The sequence below is a fragment of the Sturnus vulgaris genome, chromosome 1, assembly GCF_052056855.1.
Source record: "Sturnus vulgaris isolate bStuVul1 chromosome 1, bStuVul1.hap1, whole genome shotgun sequence".
Classification (NCBI taxonomy): Eukaryota; Metazoa; Chordata; class Aves; order Passeriformes; family Sturnidae; genus Sturnus; species Sturnus vulgaris.
Window position 1 is genome coordinate 50868283 of NC_142243.1, and position 17641 is coordinate 50885923.

At 42.9% G+C, this 17641-nt stretch overlaps 1 pseudogene; it reads left to right on the top strand.

The window, feature by feature from the left end:
- The first annotated feature begins 4450 nt into the window (after window positions 1-4450).
- On the top strand, window positions 4451-10558 carry LOC148225209 (uncharacterized; annotated as a pseudogene).
- Window positions 10559-17641: the final 7083 nt, after the last annotated feature.

A 17641-nucleotide genomic window follows, 5' to 3' on the forward strand; every position in this document is an offset into this window, starting at 1 on the left:
TGGATCTGTTTAGTCTGAAAAAGGTCATAGTAGCATTTGCAACTGTCTGAATATTTTAATCAAATGTTCAGCCAGTATCTCATGAAGAGAGATATTGAAGAAGATGACAATGAACATGAAGATCTCATATTCAGCCCTTGTAAAATGTCAGCTCATGTTGGAGAAACTGGTCAACTCAAATGAAGAGCCTCTAATTTAGACAGTTCATCATCAGACATCCCTATGATTAGGGATATATTCAGATAGATACACAGAGATAGCCTTATCTATAGATTCTCACTCAGTCCTATAAAACAAGAAAAAGAAATAAAATTATGTAAGAATTCACTTTGCCAGATTTGTACCAGACCTTGGAAGTGCCAAAGACTCTTTGCTCCCAGTAAAAGCCAGCACCCCTTGGAAAATAAAAGAGATTCTAGAGCAGATTTGGATTAGATTAGGGCAAGCAGAGCAGCCTAGTGATAGCTTCTTATCATAATGTTGTCCTGAACTCAGCACAAACTGGACCAAATGAAGTTTCTTTACTGCTTCTGGGCTCTAGGGCCAGTCAGTGTCCTATATATCACAGTACTCCAAAGACAAAGACAGCATGGTTCTCTGGAGCTGTTTGCCTCTAAAAAGACAAAGAAAACCATTTCCCAGGTAAGTGAATAGAGAGAACATTTTATCGGGTTGTTTCAGTCTGAACTGGAGACCTGCACACAACCTCCATCACAGGCAACCATCAACACCACTTCCAGAATTTTGCTTCTCTAGATACTCTTCCTTCCTAAGTTTTCAGGCAGAAGCAGTACTAGGGGAATTCAAGCTACTGTTCTGTAGCTTCACCAATGCAGTACCACACTGAATCAGTATACCTTGACAGCACAAAGCATCTCTCACTATTGAGAAGGAATTCTCACCTGAACTGGGTCTGCAGGCAAGCAATATTTCTGTATTTTGGAAGTCAGCTGTGAGACTTCTAAGTTTTAGCTGTATTTTCAAAAGATGTTAAATGGCTGGGGTGAGAGAGACAGAGTGAGACAGAACATCCCAGGCTGCTCTTCATTTTATATCAAATTTTTCCTTGGAAAGGTGCTCTGTAATAAACTGATAATTGTAGGGCACAGACATTGTAAGAAACAAGACAAATATCCTTATCAACATTTGGCAAATGCAACCCAGGATGCAATTAGCACAGATGTCTCAAAGGCCTGTTAACACCTCAAACACCACATACAAACCATGAGGGAAGATTTGTGCAAGCTCTGAATGAAACAATGGGTATAAGCAGAATACACACACGAGACTCTGAGCTAGGGCCCTTTTCTGGGCAGAACTGGCCTGAATGACCTCCCAAGGTATTCCTTTTTCAGATTACCACTGTATGTTGCTTTCTGTTTATGCAAACTGTCAGAAAGGAATTGTTATTAATAACAAAGCCCAGCCACCTGATGTTTCCAACCAAATTCACGGCTGACACAGCTCGGCTGTGAGTGTTTCTTCAGACACATGACCACCAAACAGGACTACAGAAACAAGACCCAAACCCAGCCAAAAGTTGGGCCAGCCCTGCTGACAAGGACAAAGCCATGCAAAACCTCAAGAAGTGGACACTGAAATGTTACTAATCTTTAGAGCAGGGATTTGTGGTTCGCTTGCATACAGGAAAGGTACTAGGCAAGGAAGTGACATGGCAAGGAAATGGACGTCAGAAGCATATCACTAGGAACAAAACAACACCTTTCACAAAAAGAGATGAGTGTGCACAACCCAGGACACCAGCTCTGTACCTACTTAGGACCCTGGGAAACGAGAGTTTCACATCCATGGACAAGGCAACAGAAACATGATAGACCAACGTGACATTCTATGGTATGGAATATCCCTTCAGACAGTTTGGGTTAGCTGTCCCAGCTGCATCCCTCCCAGCCTTCTGTGCCCTCACTCAGCCTCTCCACTGGGGTGACAAGCTGCAAAATGCTTGACTTAGGATAAGCACTGCTTAGCAACAACAAAAACATCAGTGTTTTATCAACATTATTCTCATCCTAAATCCAAAGCACAGCACTGTATCAGCTACTAGGAAGAAAATTAACTCTATCCCAGCCAAAACCAAATGACACCTCAGAACATCCTTCCTCCTTTCCTTGCAAGCTGAATTCAGGCCAAGCACATGTGACTAGCCTTCCTTGAAGACTGTTTCACAGCTTGCAGCAGCAACAGGTCTGGCCTTGCTCCCCAGCACACCCTGTTTTGTTAAGGGAAACAAAATAAGCTTCTTTGCCTTCAGCTTCAAATGATTCTTCCCTCTTTGTAACCTACCAGTAACAAGTCATACCTAAGAAAACATACAGTTGAGCCATATGTCTGGAGTTGCTTTTTCAAGAAACACATCTCTTTATACATACAAATACCTATGATTTCCAGTAAATTAAGAAAAGACTTACATTTACCATTTTATATACAAAAAAAAAATGATGCAAAAGCATGTTCAATATTCTGTTTCACAGTGTCATTACTGTGTTAACACAAAAACCACCAAAACCTCACAACAGCAGGAAAAGTTAATCTGTTTCTCTCTGAAATAACAACAATCTTGACATGTCTAGTTTAGCTCAGCCATACAAGACCTAACCTCAGTCCAAGAGGCAGTTGTTTACACTCCTGCAGTTGTTTGCTCAGCCTGGCAATGTTCCGGTCATCATTGTCCTGCTCTTCTTAGCACTGGTGTGACCTCACCTTGAATACTACGTGCAGTTTTGGGCACCACAAAATAAAAAATATATTAAGCTGCCAGAGAGCATCCAAAGGAGACCACAAGGGTGATGAAGGATCTGAAGAGGAACCTGTATGGGGAGCAGCTGAGTCACTTGGTCTGTTCAGCCTGATGGAGACTGAGGGGAGGTCTCTTTGCAACTTCCTCATGAGGGAAAGAGGAGGGACAGGCACTGATCTCTTCACTCTGATGACCAGCAACAGGATTTGACAAAATGGACTGAAGCTGAGTGAGAGAAGTTTCAGACTGGACATTAGAAAGAGGTTCCCCAAGGGAAGTGGTCACAGCACCAAGCCTGTCTGAGTTAAGAAGGCCACTTTCAGGCACATGATGTGATTATTAGGGTGGGAGTCCTGTACGAGGTGGAGACTTGGACTCTGATCCTGATAAGTCTCTTCCAACTCAGCATTTCCTATGATTCTATGACAGGGTAAGAGAAACAAACAGCCTTCATATTTCCTTTGTATAGAGGGTATTGGCTCTGGAATGAGGAAAAAACAAACGAAAAATACCCGAAGACCAAAACACCAAGACTGCCCTAACATCAAGGCTTTCAAGCTTGTGCAGTACACAGCCAATGCTTGACAAATTTAATTGCACGTTGGTAAAAAAAACACTGATAGGAAATACTTCCTCTGACATGTTTTAATGGGAAAGCAAAATCTCTTCCCATTCGCAATAAATCTGAAATTAATTCTCTGTAAATCGCTAAAAAAATTACAAAAGCTGGTGAGAGATGCTTCTGCATTTATTCCTCTACAGTGCACGCTTTGTTCCAACTCCTTTCCAGCTGAAAAAGTCTGTTTTGTTAAGTGACCACTCCATGGCCTTGTACAAGTGTTTTGCTTTTCAGGGAAAGGATCCAAAACCACTGAAGACAATGCTTCGCTCCAGGCTATGCTGAAGGAGCTCTTCCTCTTTTCAAGCAGACGCGGCATCACATCTCCCCCAGCTCCTACGCGCAAAGCATACCAGGCCAATACACACTCCCAGATGCGTGGCCGGAGCAAGGATGCACTCTTCTCCGTTTCCTTCAATCACCCCACACATTCCCTGGCAGGCTTCCCAACCAGCACAGCCACCCCCGCTGCCCATACGCCAAATCCCACACCCACGCTCCTCGCCGGGGCAGCACGTCCCCTCTCCGGAACTACTCCAATATGCGGGAAGCTCCTAACAGCTCCACCGAAATGGGAAGCCACCCCCAAGAGGCCGCGGCTGCCCTCACGCTGCACGAAGCATCGATGGAGCAGCGCAAGAGCCGCGGGCAGCTCTCGACGCGGCGGCTCGCCCGCCGCACCCCGGCATCCCGCACGGAGCGGCGGGCGGCCGACAGCGGTGCTGCCCTTACCGGGGAGGGTGAGGGGGGTACAAGGGATGGCCGAGGAAGCACACCTACCTGACTGCCCGTCTCCCGCCGCAGGGGCCCACTCCGCTTGTCGCCCACTCCGCTTGTCGCCCCTAAACTCTCCGCCCCGCGCCCCACCCCTGCCGCTCGCGTCACTGTGGGATTAGGGGAATCGAAACGAGACCGCCCCTCCCGTGGAGGATGTCCCCTGCGTCCCGACCCGCAGAAGCGAGTGTGGCGGGGGCATGAGGTATCGGGTGTCCAACTCCGTGCTGAAACGTTCAGGAAGTGGCTGTGGAGTGGCTCTGGGGTCTCTCCGCAACAGGAAGTGTATAGAGTGCCATTTTTTAAAATGACGTAGCCGTGCCGTCAGGATACTTGGAAAACCAGCGTTCGTCCGCGCCAGGGGCACCCCCGCGTCCTGAGGCGCCGTGCTGTCCCTCTGGCTTCTCACGACAGCCCCCGCTCAGAGGAAGCTGTGGCTCCTTTGGTCTTCCACTGTGCAAGGATCACCTGGGGAATGAAAGCTTTTCCTCCTGCGATGCAATTGTTTGCTAATTTATTGTTTTCCATGGTCTTTTCACACCGTGAAAAGTGGATCAATAAGTCAAAGATGAATACTTCACAGGAGATCGTTCAATAATTCATCTCTCTGTGAACTATGTTCCTGATGGACTTTTTCTCTGGCATTGAGTATTATCGTCTGCAAGTCTTTCTCTGTATCCGAGCTGGCTGGGATGGACTTAATTTCACTGCCAGCAGCCCTCACCGTGCTATGCTTTGCTTTGGGAGCTAAAAAGTGTTGATAACACACCAGTGCTTCGGCCACTCATCTCTCCAACATTCCTCCTTCACCAGCAGGCTAGGGGTGCACAAGGCCTTGGGAGGGGACACAGCCAGGACAGCTGGCCTAAACTGGTCAAAAGCATATTCCAGAACATGTGACGCCTATTCAAATATAAAAGCTAATAGAAAGGAGTAGGAAGGTGGGGCATTCATTATTTACGTTTGCCTTCCAGAGCAACCACTACACATACTGAAGCCCTGCTTTCTAGGACGTGGCTGGATGTTGCTTGCTGATGGGAAGTAGAGAACAATCTTTTGTAGTTTCTTACCTTTGATTGAGCTTCTGTTTTGTTAAACTGCCTTTATGTTGACCCTTGAGGGTTTTTTCCATCTCAGTTCCTTCCCCCTTGATTCTGCTGAGGAGGGGAATGACAGAGCAGCTTGATGGCTTCTTGATTTCCAGATAAGGTGAACCCACTACAGTCTTTTTGACACCCAGTATGGGGCATGATATAACAAGAGTTATCTCTTACTTTGTATGAAGTGTGCTATAGCGGCTATTCAGCATCAAGCTCCTATGCAGGTCACAGAAATTGTTGGTTGCACTGCTTATCTCTTTATTTAGTTGAGCTTGAGAGCATATTAATAAAAACAGTGGCTCTGTCCTTTGCCCTGGCATTTCTGGCCTTGCTCTTCTGGAGGAAATACCTTGTGGTGAGCACAAGGATATGTATTTCCTCTCCATACCTGGGAATAATGCAGATGGTTTTATTATGCAGGCCTCAGAGATCCTTGCTCATCCTTACATGAGCTGTTGAATACTACTTATTAACACTGTTAGTGTATTATCGGATTCATGGAATCCGGTGTCATCCTGATCTAGGAGAAGACAATTTTTGGATGAGGTAATAATGAAATGTGCCCTGGGACAGCTGGTCTGGAGTGGTAGGGTGTGTGGAAGGATTTGGGCAAGTCCGTAGGACTGTTATCACCTACCAAATCCTGGAAATTCACACCTGAAGAGGCAGGTTATGCTGGCAAACTGACATGCCACAGACTAATAGAAAGGTGCCTTGCCTATCCCAGTGAAAACCGGCAGCTTCTTGTACTGTACTGGGTCCTGGCCTGTGCCTATGGAGCACAAGTGCAGTACTCTCAGAGGAACGCGGTTGAGACAGGAACCCAAACAACAGCTACAGCAATTCTCCCACTACTGAGACAAAAACAGTGAATGAAGAAAACAATGGATCCATACTGTCAATTAGTAAAGGAGGAGGAAGAAGAAGATGAAGAAGCTGGTCCTTTGGCAAATGATTTTTTAAAAAGGGCATTAATGGCTTCACAAATGACTGGATCTGGAAGATGGGATTTGGGCTCTTCACTGATGGTAGGAGACATGGGTCTTAATGTCTTCACAAAGCCCTAAGTCTGAAAGAGCCCATCAGGTGTTGGAAAAACAGCTGTGGGGGTCTTTAGGAGAAGGGGGTGTTAATTGTCTCAGAAATGCATGTAATGTCTCTACGAACATCAAACCCTGTGAGTTTATTACAGAGCACAGGCAGTTTGATCCAGCTTGAATTTTTAGACTTTAGGATATTAGGAGAAATGGGTCTGCAACAAGTCTATTCCAGATCCCAGACAGTCTGGGCTTCTGATGGGTCCACAGAAACCAGACAACCTGAACTTCCGAACTTCAAGGGAAAAAGACAATACAAGTTCAAAGGGGGAATATGTAGTAGGCAGTTCGGGTAGGCTATACTTCAGCCAATGGGTAAAAGAAGAGGGCAACATATGGTTGGGAGTTTAGGATTAAAGGAGGCTGCACCCTTCAGGACCTCAAGAGATGGCCCAGGAAGTATGACCCGGTGGACTCTCTCCCTTTATTCAAATAAAGGAGCAGGACTCCTCTGTTTCCTTTGTGGACACTGGGTTTTCATAGCATGCCTTTTACACACACAAATTGGAGAAAGGAGTCAGAGAATTCATACAGGAAGCAAAACCTACCCAGTCCCTGACTTCATAAGAATTTCGAGGTATGTGGGAAGATCATAGCCACCAGACAAGTGAGCAGATTCTTGCCTGGCTGCTCCAGTGCTGGGATAACAGGGCAGCAGTCAGCAGCTGGAGAGTAAGGAAATCCAACAGCTGGGATCCTTCATTAGAAACCGGAGAGTTGAGAGAGTGGAACAGAGTCAGCAATTTACGTATGTCTGGAGATGGTTCTTCTCAAGTGTGAGAGGAAGGTACCCATTCAAGGAAGATCTTGTGAACTTGCCAGGAATGTGTACCTACCAGAGACAAAGGCTTCCATTCTGAGAAAATTAGTGGTGATGAAAGTCATCTACAGTGATCTAAACAATTATGAGGTCTCCAAAGAGCCAAAGGATGTCCTGCGCACACAGGCCATGTGGAGTTAGTGCTCCAGCTTCATATTCTAACAGTTTGGCAATAATATTGCCCAGATATCAACACTTCAATTTTTTGAGTCAAGTCTTCACCAAAACTTTGAAGACCATCTCTGTACATCTTCGTCCTTATGGGTCAACACCTTGGCAGTTAGATATGCCCCAAGAAATTCGTCTTCTCCTGTCCTGTTGGGAGGGAAAGGGAGCCCCAGGCATGTCCTGTGTGGCGCACTCTGTTTCTTTCTGTGTGATCAGGAGGAGAAAAGGGATGGCCAGGCTTACTGGACCATGTGGATTCGATTTCCTGCCACATCTGACCCACAGAAGTAAAAAGCCTTGGTAGGCACTGGTGTACAGTGTACTTTGGTGCCATCAGACTGCAGGGGCACAGGACACATCTGGATCTCTTCAGTGACAGAGGGGTGCAAATAATTGTCAGTATTGGAGGCAGAGCAACCACTATGCATGTTAAGACCCTACTTCTCTGTAAGTATGGGTATTGCCTGCTGGGACATAGAAAACAAATATTTTGTTTTCTTTTGCTTCTGCATTTAGCCTTTGTTTTTGCTTTTTTAAACCACCTTTGTCTTAAACCATGAGGGTTTTCCCCACTTTATTCTCCCCCTCCATTCCTGTTGAGAACTAATAGAGTGGCTTTGATGGTCACCTGGTGTCAACCCATCCTGTTCTCATAAAAAAATGGATTTCTGCTTATCATTCATCTTCTATGCTGAATTTTCACGTAAATTATACTGCAATCCATTTAGGGACTAGAGAAAGAAAGTAATACTAACCTTAGCACATATGGTTTTGTATCACTTGGCTCCTAGTGGAGTGCATCAAAAGAATAGGCAAAGCTACTTTTAAAGAAAGCAGTCAAAATACAACCACAATTGTTTTGTAGCTGCATCCACACGAGGTGGGAAAATACAGTGTAATCTTGTTTCCTAAGTGACTTCAAGAAATCAAAGTACGTGGGTGGGATTTTGAAGTTCTTATTCAGTCAAAAGTGCCTGAGTGAATCAACATAATATAAATGTTGAGAGGCATGAGTGGCTGATGGATACTAATATATCTGAAATTTCATGTGATCTCCTATAAAGGCCCCAAAAAAACTTGTCTGATGAGACCTTTAGAAGAGCTTACTGTTGTTTATGTACTCTTGAGTTAGGCACATGAGAGAAATACTGACAAGATATGCTCAAAAGGTCTAAGCAACAACAAATACTTTATTGGCATCTTTAGATAATCAGAGAACTTTAGCAAAATGTTTAGAGCAACAATTCAATCAACATGAAACACTTCCCAAAGCATTAACTTGGTCCATTCAACTTAGAAAACTCTAAGCCTATTCAGTTGTAAGTTACTCAAAAATTCCAAGAAGAGGAAGTTAGTAGAAGGAGAAAGAGAGAAAGACAGGAAAGATATAGAATAGGATGCATACAGCTACCCACTACTGGGTTCCAGCAGTGCTCAGGTAGAAGTTTCAAGAGAAGATAGGGTCAAGACATAACGCTTGCCTCGTGTTCAGCCTTAAATACAGCTTGGCCTTCCTAGGCCATCCCCGAAGTCGGACTTCTGGTCATGTGGCCACTCAGGAGCTGGGTTGGTGGGTGTGGAGTGTTGCCTCTGGTGTGCTAGGGATTGGCAGCCACTGCCAGGCTGGGATACAGGTTCTAGGGCAGGAGGAGTGTACAGGGCAGTGCATCACCTTGCCAGGACAAGGCCTGACCTGCCCCTTCCCCCATACATATGCACCCCAAAATGTCTTGAGACATCAATCTTTCCAATCTCTGACACGTCCAGACTCCCCATCATTGTTATTTAGGGATGTTTCAGTGCAGAACAGAGAAACTAAGGACCAACCCACTTTAATACCAATGCAGAAAGTGGAACTCATTGCTTTTTGACTCAGAAGGGACTCTGACTTAAACACTAGCACAACATCTGTTGACATGCTATGGATGTGTTTGTCAAAACAGTCATGAGACAAAAAAACGAAAACTTTTTTTTTTAATAACTCAGCTGTGAAAATCAAACTTGGCAGTTTTCAAGCCTCTCTCTGGTGTGCAGCATGGTGTTTCCTTCTCATGCAGCATATCACATGTGTTGCCAGTGAATTACCGAGTCTGCAAATTATTGCATTTCCTGATCTGTATGAGTGGAGAAGCAGCAGAAACTGGAAAGGGTGAAAACACTCGGGGAGGCAATATGTAAGCAGTAAGGAGTTAAGTTACTGTTTGATATGGGGTGCTCATAGAGGACAAAGAGCACTGGGAGGAAGTGTTCATAAAGCCCAGTAAGGCAGTAGAAAATTATGTATAAAGTTGTTTATACATAGCTCCTAAATCCCTTCCGTTGTAATTATAGAGTAGAGCTGTCCATATGGGTACATTTCCAAGGGAAAAGTTTTCTTTTGCATGGGAGATTGAGTAATAGATCCCTCAAATTCCTTGTCACTCAACACATGTGCATGTACATCAGAGCTCTGCGCTCTGGATGCAGATATATCTGTTGCATAGAAGGGATGGGTCTTGGCATAATGCTAGCAATCTTTCTTTTTGCCTTTGCTTCTTTTTCAATGATGAGGAAACCTCACTTTGATGGGAAGAACACCCTTCATAACACATCCAGGAAAGAGAATTGCAGTGCACATCACAGGCCTTAGGTCATGTTGAGCTTGAGAGAGCTATTCCATCAATAGCTTTCGCTCCCCTGTGTATCTCCAGGATATGCAGTCAGCATATCCTGGCTCCTGAGAGTACAGTGCCAAGCCTGCTTCAGATATTGCTGTATCATATCAGAGACCTGCACCTGGTCTGAGGCAGACTCAGCTCTTAACTGAAGCCACTGCATCCATTGCAGTGGCAACATGCGCCTGACACCAGTACAACTGGAACTGGGAAACAAACATCTCTCTCTCTTGCCTTAGGATAAGCTACACTGTACATCAGGGCCTGGGGACACCCACCGTCCTGAAGAGCCCTGACCAACCTCACCTAGGTCACACTTCACCCCATGTGATACCAAAAAGGTTAATTCAATTTCTACTGTAACTGTGAGCTTTTAGTAGAAAGACACTGGGTCTGCAGACCTTTAGCAGAGAAGCAAGGCTTGCAGAAATTATTCCCTATGCAAGGACATTAGAAGATAAAGAGGGGACATCCGCCTGAAGAATACAGCTACAGCCAAAACAAAGACTAACTTTAGGAACTTGGGGGACATGGGGAGGGTTTTTATGGTAATAGGTAAACCATAATATGCATGTTGTGACTGTGTATTAGCAACTTGTAACAATCGGGGGGATGTTAGGAGGAGTGATTCCTCCATGCCTTCCAGGCACTTAAATAAATGATGCCCCCTTTAACACAGAAAAATTGGTGGTAAGGAGTCTTATTCTAGTTTTCTGAGATTAGGTAACACATGGACCTGGCAATCACAGGGCTGAATCTTACCCTAGTTCCCCTCATCAAGCCTATTCCTGACCCATGCCAGCAAGCACACATCCCAGCCTGGCCTCAGCCCATCCCCATCCCCATCGGGCTATCCGATGCCCTGAGATGGGGGATGTGTCTGGTTTCCTCCCATCCTGCCAGCTCCCTCATTGAAGGCAGCGGAATGGACCCTGGCTGGGGAAGCCTCTGCTTGGCCTGTCTCCTGGGGGTCTTCATGTGTCCCCAGCCCTTGGGAAGGAACTGGCCTCTTCTGCTCCCTGATACCATACACGGAAAAACAAGTATTTCTTGTTATAACTTCCCCATACAAGACAGGCAACAAAAATATGCTGACCATAAACAATGTCTCCACCTATTACAGCTGTGAGGGTAAAAGTTTATGGTGTAGGTGTGGTTTTGTGGAAAGCTGCAGCTTCCATCAGCGTGGTTATTTCAGAATGTTTAATTTACTTTAAAAGTCTATCCCTAACTGACATAGTAATACTGGTGATGGACCTCTGTTTGTCCTAGTTTATTTCTGATGTCAAGAAACAGGTTCCAGAGAAATCAGGTGCTTCAGAATAATAGCTTTAAAAGAACTTTTGATTAAGCACATAATAATTAAAGGACAGTGCAACCAAAGGCAAATACATGCCTAATTTGTTATTTTGGTGCTAGTTGCCCTGATGCTGAAAAATTCCTTTACATCTCTTCTGTCTAATGCTTCTTGCATATTATTCTTTTCTGTTACTCCTTTTCCTTAAAGCCTAACTGCTTAACCGTGCCTGTTCCAGCATCATATAGGCCAGTACATTCATAAACTACCTGGAGGACTACTTGTCTCCCATGAAGAAGTCTGTATGATTATACAGTTGTCAGTGATGCACATACAATCTCTTGTGCTCTTTCCAAGACAAAGCTTTTTGTTCCTCTCATGTCTGCTACTAACACAGCCATTTTCCAGTGTGATTCTTTACACACTTAGAACAGTTGTGTCACAGTATGTCCTGAGTGAGGACTGGAGTCCTGTGACAGCAAGTACTGTATATCCTGTTAGGAAAGAAATATAATCTGTTTTGCTTGGCAAGACTGCTCTAGGAATGTCTCTTAGCTAGACTTTAACCCAGCTATTCATAGCAGCATTAAAACTGCACAAGCATAAAAGTCACTTAGTATCACAAAAATAGTTACCTTCCTTTGCTATTTTTATTTCTGGCTGCTGAATAATTTGGAATAACCCAGCCTGTTCAAGACTGCTTATATAAAGTGTAGTCACTCGTGTGGGAACAGTTCTAATAATCTTACAGAGCCAAGCAAGGGACGAAGAATGAACAGGGAGAGCAGCAAGTGTGACCAGGGCAAAGAAACATGCTCCTTCTGTACCTGTCACCTCAACCTATTTGTTTTGAAGGCAAAAGAGCTGAGCAAAGAGGAGTAAGGGCAAAAGAAGGAAAAGTGCAGAAAAGAGGAGATGATGAAGGTTTAAGGAAAGGCACTTCTTGAGGCTCATTGATGCGGGCTGCGACTGGCAAGTCTCCCCAGTAGTAGTGCCTGAAGGAAGATCTAGAGAGTGGGCAACCAACAGCTGGCAGCAGCAGAACAAACAAAAACATGAGGCTTGTGGTTAGAGATGAGTCATCCTGGAAGAAACCTGAAATAATATAAAACAAAGATTCACGGGTTTGTACTCTTTTGTTTTGAATTAATTACATTAATTTTCCCCAGTTCTTGTTCAGGTAATTTTGGGTCAATAACTTCAAACTCATGTCCTTGTTGCTTCCATCGCAGTATGTTCTAATGGGGTGCAGACACCTATGTGTGGTTGTTACAACCTGCTGCAGAAGGCAAGGGTAACCCAGTTCTTGTTAATAGATCCCTTGGAGTGGATTGGAGTGAAAAAACACTAAATGGTTGGTGTTTGTAAATATACATATGTAGCATTTATTATAGTACAATTTGGTTGCAAAGAAAAACTGGTATGTAGCGATTTGGTTGCTATTGTTACCTATAGTTATATAACAACATGGAAGCATTTCAGTATAAATTTGCAACAACATTACCCAAGGACATGCACAGGGGAAAAGAGGGAAAGAGAGAGAAAGGATGAGAGGGTAAAGATCTCACTACCTGTAGGCTCAGGTACAAGACTTGGTTGCTGCACAGTTTTGGTTGAAGTGGTGGTTGCAAGCCAGATCCATTGGAAGGGGCCGGAAGTCCCAAAGAAATGGTGGGGGAAAATCCCCAGGAAAATCCAAGGAGTAGGAGCCCTACAACCTAGTGCTCTCTTCAGGTTTTTTAGCATTACAAGAGGCATCATTCAAGGATAATCTCCAAGGATTGTCTCCTAACTCACACATAGCCCATCATTCACCCTCTGTCTTATCAGACCAGAGATAAGGCATTACACACCCAAAAGCTCACCTCCTCCATTTCAGCAAAGCACCCTGGTTTCTTCACAAATGGAGGAATGTTTTGAGTTATTATCCCTTAACAGTTCAGTCTCTCACAATGCTGTGATATGTGAATGCGGACTCCCTGAGATCACTAAGACTGTATGAAGCCAATTGTGAAATTAGCAGTAGCAAAGGGTTATCAAGTGCTTTGAAGCATGAAGACCAAGTTTTAAACAGCAAAGAGCATGTCCATCTACAACACCAAGGACTGGACAGGATTTTAGCAAGAGAGAGTGGCATTGAGCCTTACTTCATGAGAAACAGAGGTGACAGTCTTGGTGACACAAAGAAAAATGATTGCTCCTAGGAAGAGATACCCAATGGTCAGGAGATGTTTATATATCAGGAAACTAGTCAAGAATCTGTGCAAGTTTACTAGGACAACTAATTCAAATATGTTCCAATCCAGATCTCAGCACTGGCATACTTCTGGCAGCACACCAGGAGAGATTGGCAGGATTTTCTGTGTTTGTTTTTGTAATGAGTCCATGCCAAGTTTTAAGCAGGAGGTATTGGTTTTTAGTGACTACAGTGGGCGCCGCCATCATGGGTTCAGAAGTGCAAACAGCTTTTACAAATTTCTCTTGTCCCCTTTTGTGATTCAAGCTTTCAAAACCAACCCATGGCAGAGACTACTGAAAAGGACACACCTTCTGCCACCCATTTTTCTGGACTTTTCAGTGGAGCCAATGTGATCCCCTCCATCCCAGGGGTACAGCATGGCTGTCATGGCCATTCCTGAACAACTGAGCATTTGTGCAGGATGTTTCCTCCAGCTGTAGGACTGCTTGTTTGGTCTATATCTAGACTTCTGTCTTGTTCTGGAGATGCGGACAGGATTTACTCTTCCTGAATTACACTAAGCACTACACCCAACCTTCTCACTCACATAGGAAATGCTGAAAAACATTGCTTATGTGTTCATTCCAGTTTGTCAAAAAAGAGCCTTGTCTGAAAAAAGACACATCTGTTTTACACAGTTACTGTCATACCACTAGAGGAAGACAATATAGCTGTGATACACTCTGATTACAAATCAAGAATAGCAGGGATCTCTTTAATTTAGCATTTGAATACTACTTATTCAAATGTCTCACAAAGGTTTCCACAGCTCTTTTAACTCCTACAGGCTTACAAAATTGTTTCATTATATTTTTTCATTACAACACAAGCAGGCAACCGATTCTGAATTACATGCTGCAGATAATATTATCTAAAATCCCCAGAAATTTCTGCAGAATATAACACAAATTTTATGTGAATCTGAAGGTCATGGTATTCTTAAAGTTATGGACTGTAGAATATATGGAATATAGCCCATATTGCAGTAAGGGATCTCCCTCTGGGAGGTATTTGCTTTAGGCTTTCTTGTTATTAAAGTGTGATGTCTCCATACAAGAGAAATGCAAAAGTGAAAATTTGGCAGAGTTCACTGAAGTCTGAGGTGCTTTTGCTACTCTTCGTGTCCGTTAAAAAGATGCTAAATACCCTGAGAACAATGGTGGTAAAATTTTTCCAGACCTTGCCCAGTATCTGAATCACCTATGTGCTAAAATGTGACTTGTACATTTTAGAGCATGCAGATCACTAACTGGCTGTGAAAAAGTATGGCTTATCCCCCACTGCACTTCTTTCTGGAAATAAAGCATTTTTTGTTTAGGTTTTGGGGTTTTTCTGTTTGGTTTTTTGGTTTTTTGGTTTGTGGTTTTTTGTTGTTTTTCTTTTTTTGGTTTTTTGTTTGTTTGTTTGCTTGTTTGTTTTTTGTTTTTTTGTTTGGTTTTTTTTTTCATTTATTTTACCTCAGAAGTTCAGTAAAATTGAGCCCTTTAGAGATTTCTTAGCACAAGACTCAAATGTCCGTCAAAAGCTAGTTAATCTATTACGGGAAAGGCCATGGTATTGAAACTTCGGTGCATGTATTTTGTTCATTCTTGAGAAGTATTGAAGTTAAAGAGCAAAATCAAAATGAGAATTCAATCACATAAAAATTTGGTTAAAACACTGCCAATATTTACTGGCAACGAAAATACTAGAAAACAATTACTTTTCTTCCTGCAGTCCAGTCATGCAATAAACAAAGCACCATAGAAGAGCTCAGGTTGGAAGGGGCCTCCAAAGTTCACCAGGTCCAATTTTTGGTGGGAAAGGGAGCCTTGATGACATTATCTAGCACTTTGTCTAGTTGCACCTTGGAAACCCTCAGTGATGGGGGGTCTTCTGCAAACTTGAGGAGGTTTTTCCACTGACTGATTGTTCTGATTGTAAAAAATTCCTTTCATATGTCTCAAGATGAAGACATCTGTATATAATTTTGATTTTTTCTCTAATTTTTTTCCAGTAATATATGATAATTCTATATAGTTACTGTAGTATTAAGTTAATTTTAAACTTCCCCTGACACTACACCAAAAAACCTGATCTTTCAGGATGTACAAAATCTCAGAGGAAAAAAACAGTAACAGAATGCATACAATGTTATGCAGAAGTATTACACCATCCAGACCTCACAAAATGCTTCATAAAAGTAACTCTTAGATGCTGAAAAATACACAGTCAAACAGGAAGTAAGTTACAAAAATGAAGGAATAAAACAGTCCTTTTGTTTCATATTTCCTGATTGGTCCAGAAGGTGTTTCGTTTCCAAGGAAAATATAAGTAGGATATCAAAAAACCTACCATCATTGTGAACAGTAGCTTGGAAAAATCTAAACACTGTTGAAAAAGAAAAGTTGGTATAAATTTGGTGTCAAAAATTCCATCTTTATATCGTTTTAGGACCTTGGAAAATGCTGCCTTCATAGCAATGTGATTAATTTGCATAAGCATGCTGCTTTTAACAGTTTTTAATGCTAGACAAAGAGATAACAAGTAATGTTATGTTAACAAGTTGCAAAGACAAATACAAGCTGCCTTGTCTACAGCAATGTTCTCTCTAAGAATTAGGGCTTCATCTGCAGTCAGGTAAATACCATTTTTGCAATTACAAATGATGGCTGAAGGATTTGCATCAGCTTGGCAAGGCAGGGGTCTCAGCACTTGTTTGGGTTATGATAGCCCAAGCTGATTTTGTTTGATTTTAGCAGTGATGGCAACTATCCAGGGGTCAGGTTGGATTTAGGCTCCCTTCAGGTGATTGTGACAACAGGAAGTTATTTTCTGTTACCTGTGTTACCTGTTATCCTGGAACAAAATTGAAGGTAAAAGAACCAAAAATGGGATGGTATCAGTGGTCCCAGGCTGTGAGGACAAACCACACTGGTCATTACAGGAAGAAAATCTTCTTCAACCAGTTCAGATATAAAAGGAAGAACAGAAATTTGAACAGCTGAGAACCAATGAAGAGCAAGTTCCTATACACATATTGTATTAAAGGAACTCCATGAATATAGCGCTCACCATTTTTTCCTGTAAGACTTGGAGTGTAACAAACTTCAGCTTGTACAGCACAGTATTTCTTTTTCCCTAGGAAATGTAACTGAGTGTTTTAAGGTCCATAGAAATAAATGCCCATATTCTAGGTAGAGAAGTGATATGGTTAACATACTGACAAAAAATAATTATTCCAAATTCTATCAGACGTGTCCTATAGGATCTTGCACAAATCATGCTGTTCATCTGAGTGCTCCAGGGCCACCTTAAGTGGACTTAATAATAACTCCTTACCTGACAGGACTGCGTACATAGGGTGTGATGAGGGGATGTAAATACTTCAAAGTTATTTTCTCATCACAAGCTTCCAGACCATGCTTTCCTTCAGAACTATGCACTATAAATGCACTATAAACTAGGGTGAAAAAAATCTTTATTGGGGCAGTATTGTGCAGCAGATACTCCTCTTGCCTCATGCAAATGCCTAAGGCTTTGTATAATGCCACATGACACGTAGTCTTGAGCAGCTGTTCTATCCATAGAAGCACATTTTCACCAAACTCTTGGCCATGAGTGACCAACTCAGAATAAAACTACTGTGGCTAAATAAGTGATCCTGTGTCGGGTACTGTCCTGAAATATATATGGGATAATCTGATTTCAGTGGAACATGAGTCTGAGACCTTTTTTTCTGCAATGGGGTGGGGGGGTTGTGTGTGGGGTGGGGGTAGGTAGGCATTACATTAATTCAAAGCAGCTCCTTCTCTGTAAATAGGTTTAGTAACACATCAGTACTGCCAGTACTATTTTTTCTGCTGTTGATATACCTTTTTTGCACAACTTTTGTGTTCATGTTTTATTCTGCATCCTAAAGATGCAAGAAATTCACTGCAAGAAGAGTAGATCTGTATTCTGCAATGATAAGGGTTAAAAGAACTGCCTGGATACCCTGGATGCCTGTCAAGACAAGCTGAAAAGAAGCAGAGGTCTGTGAATCAAGGTTGTTGGCATTCTGTCAGTTATCTCTTCTTTGGCAACTGGAGACATCTTTGAGAAACTGTCATAAACGATGCTGCAGTTTGGATTAA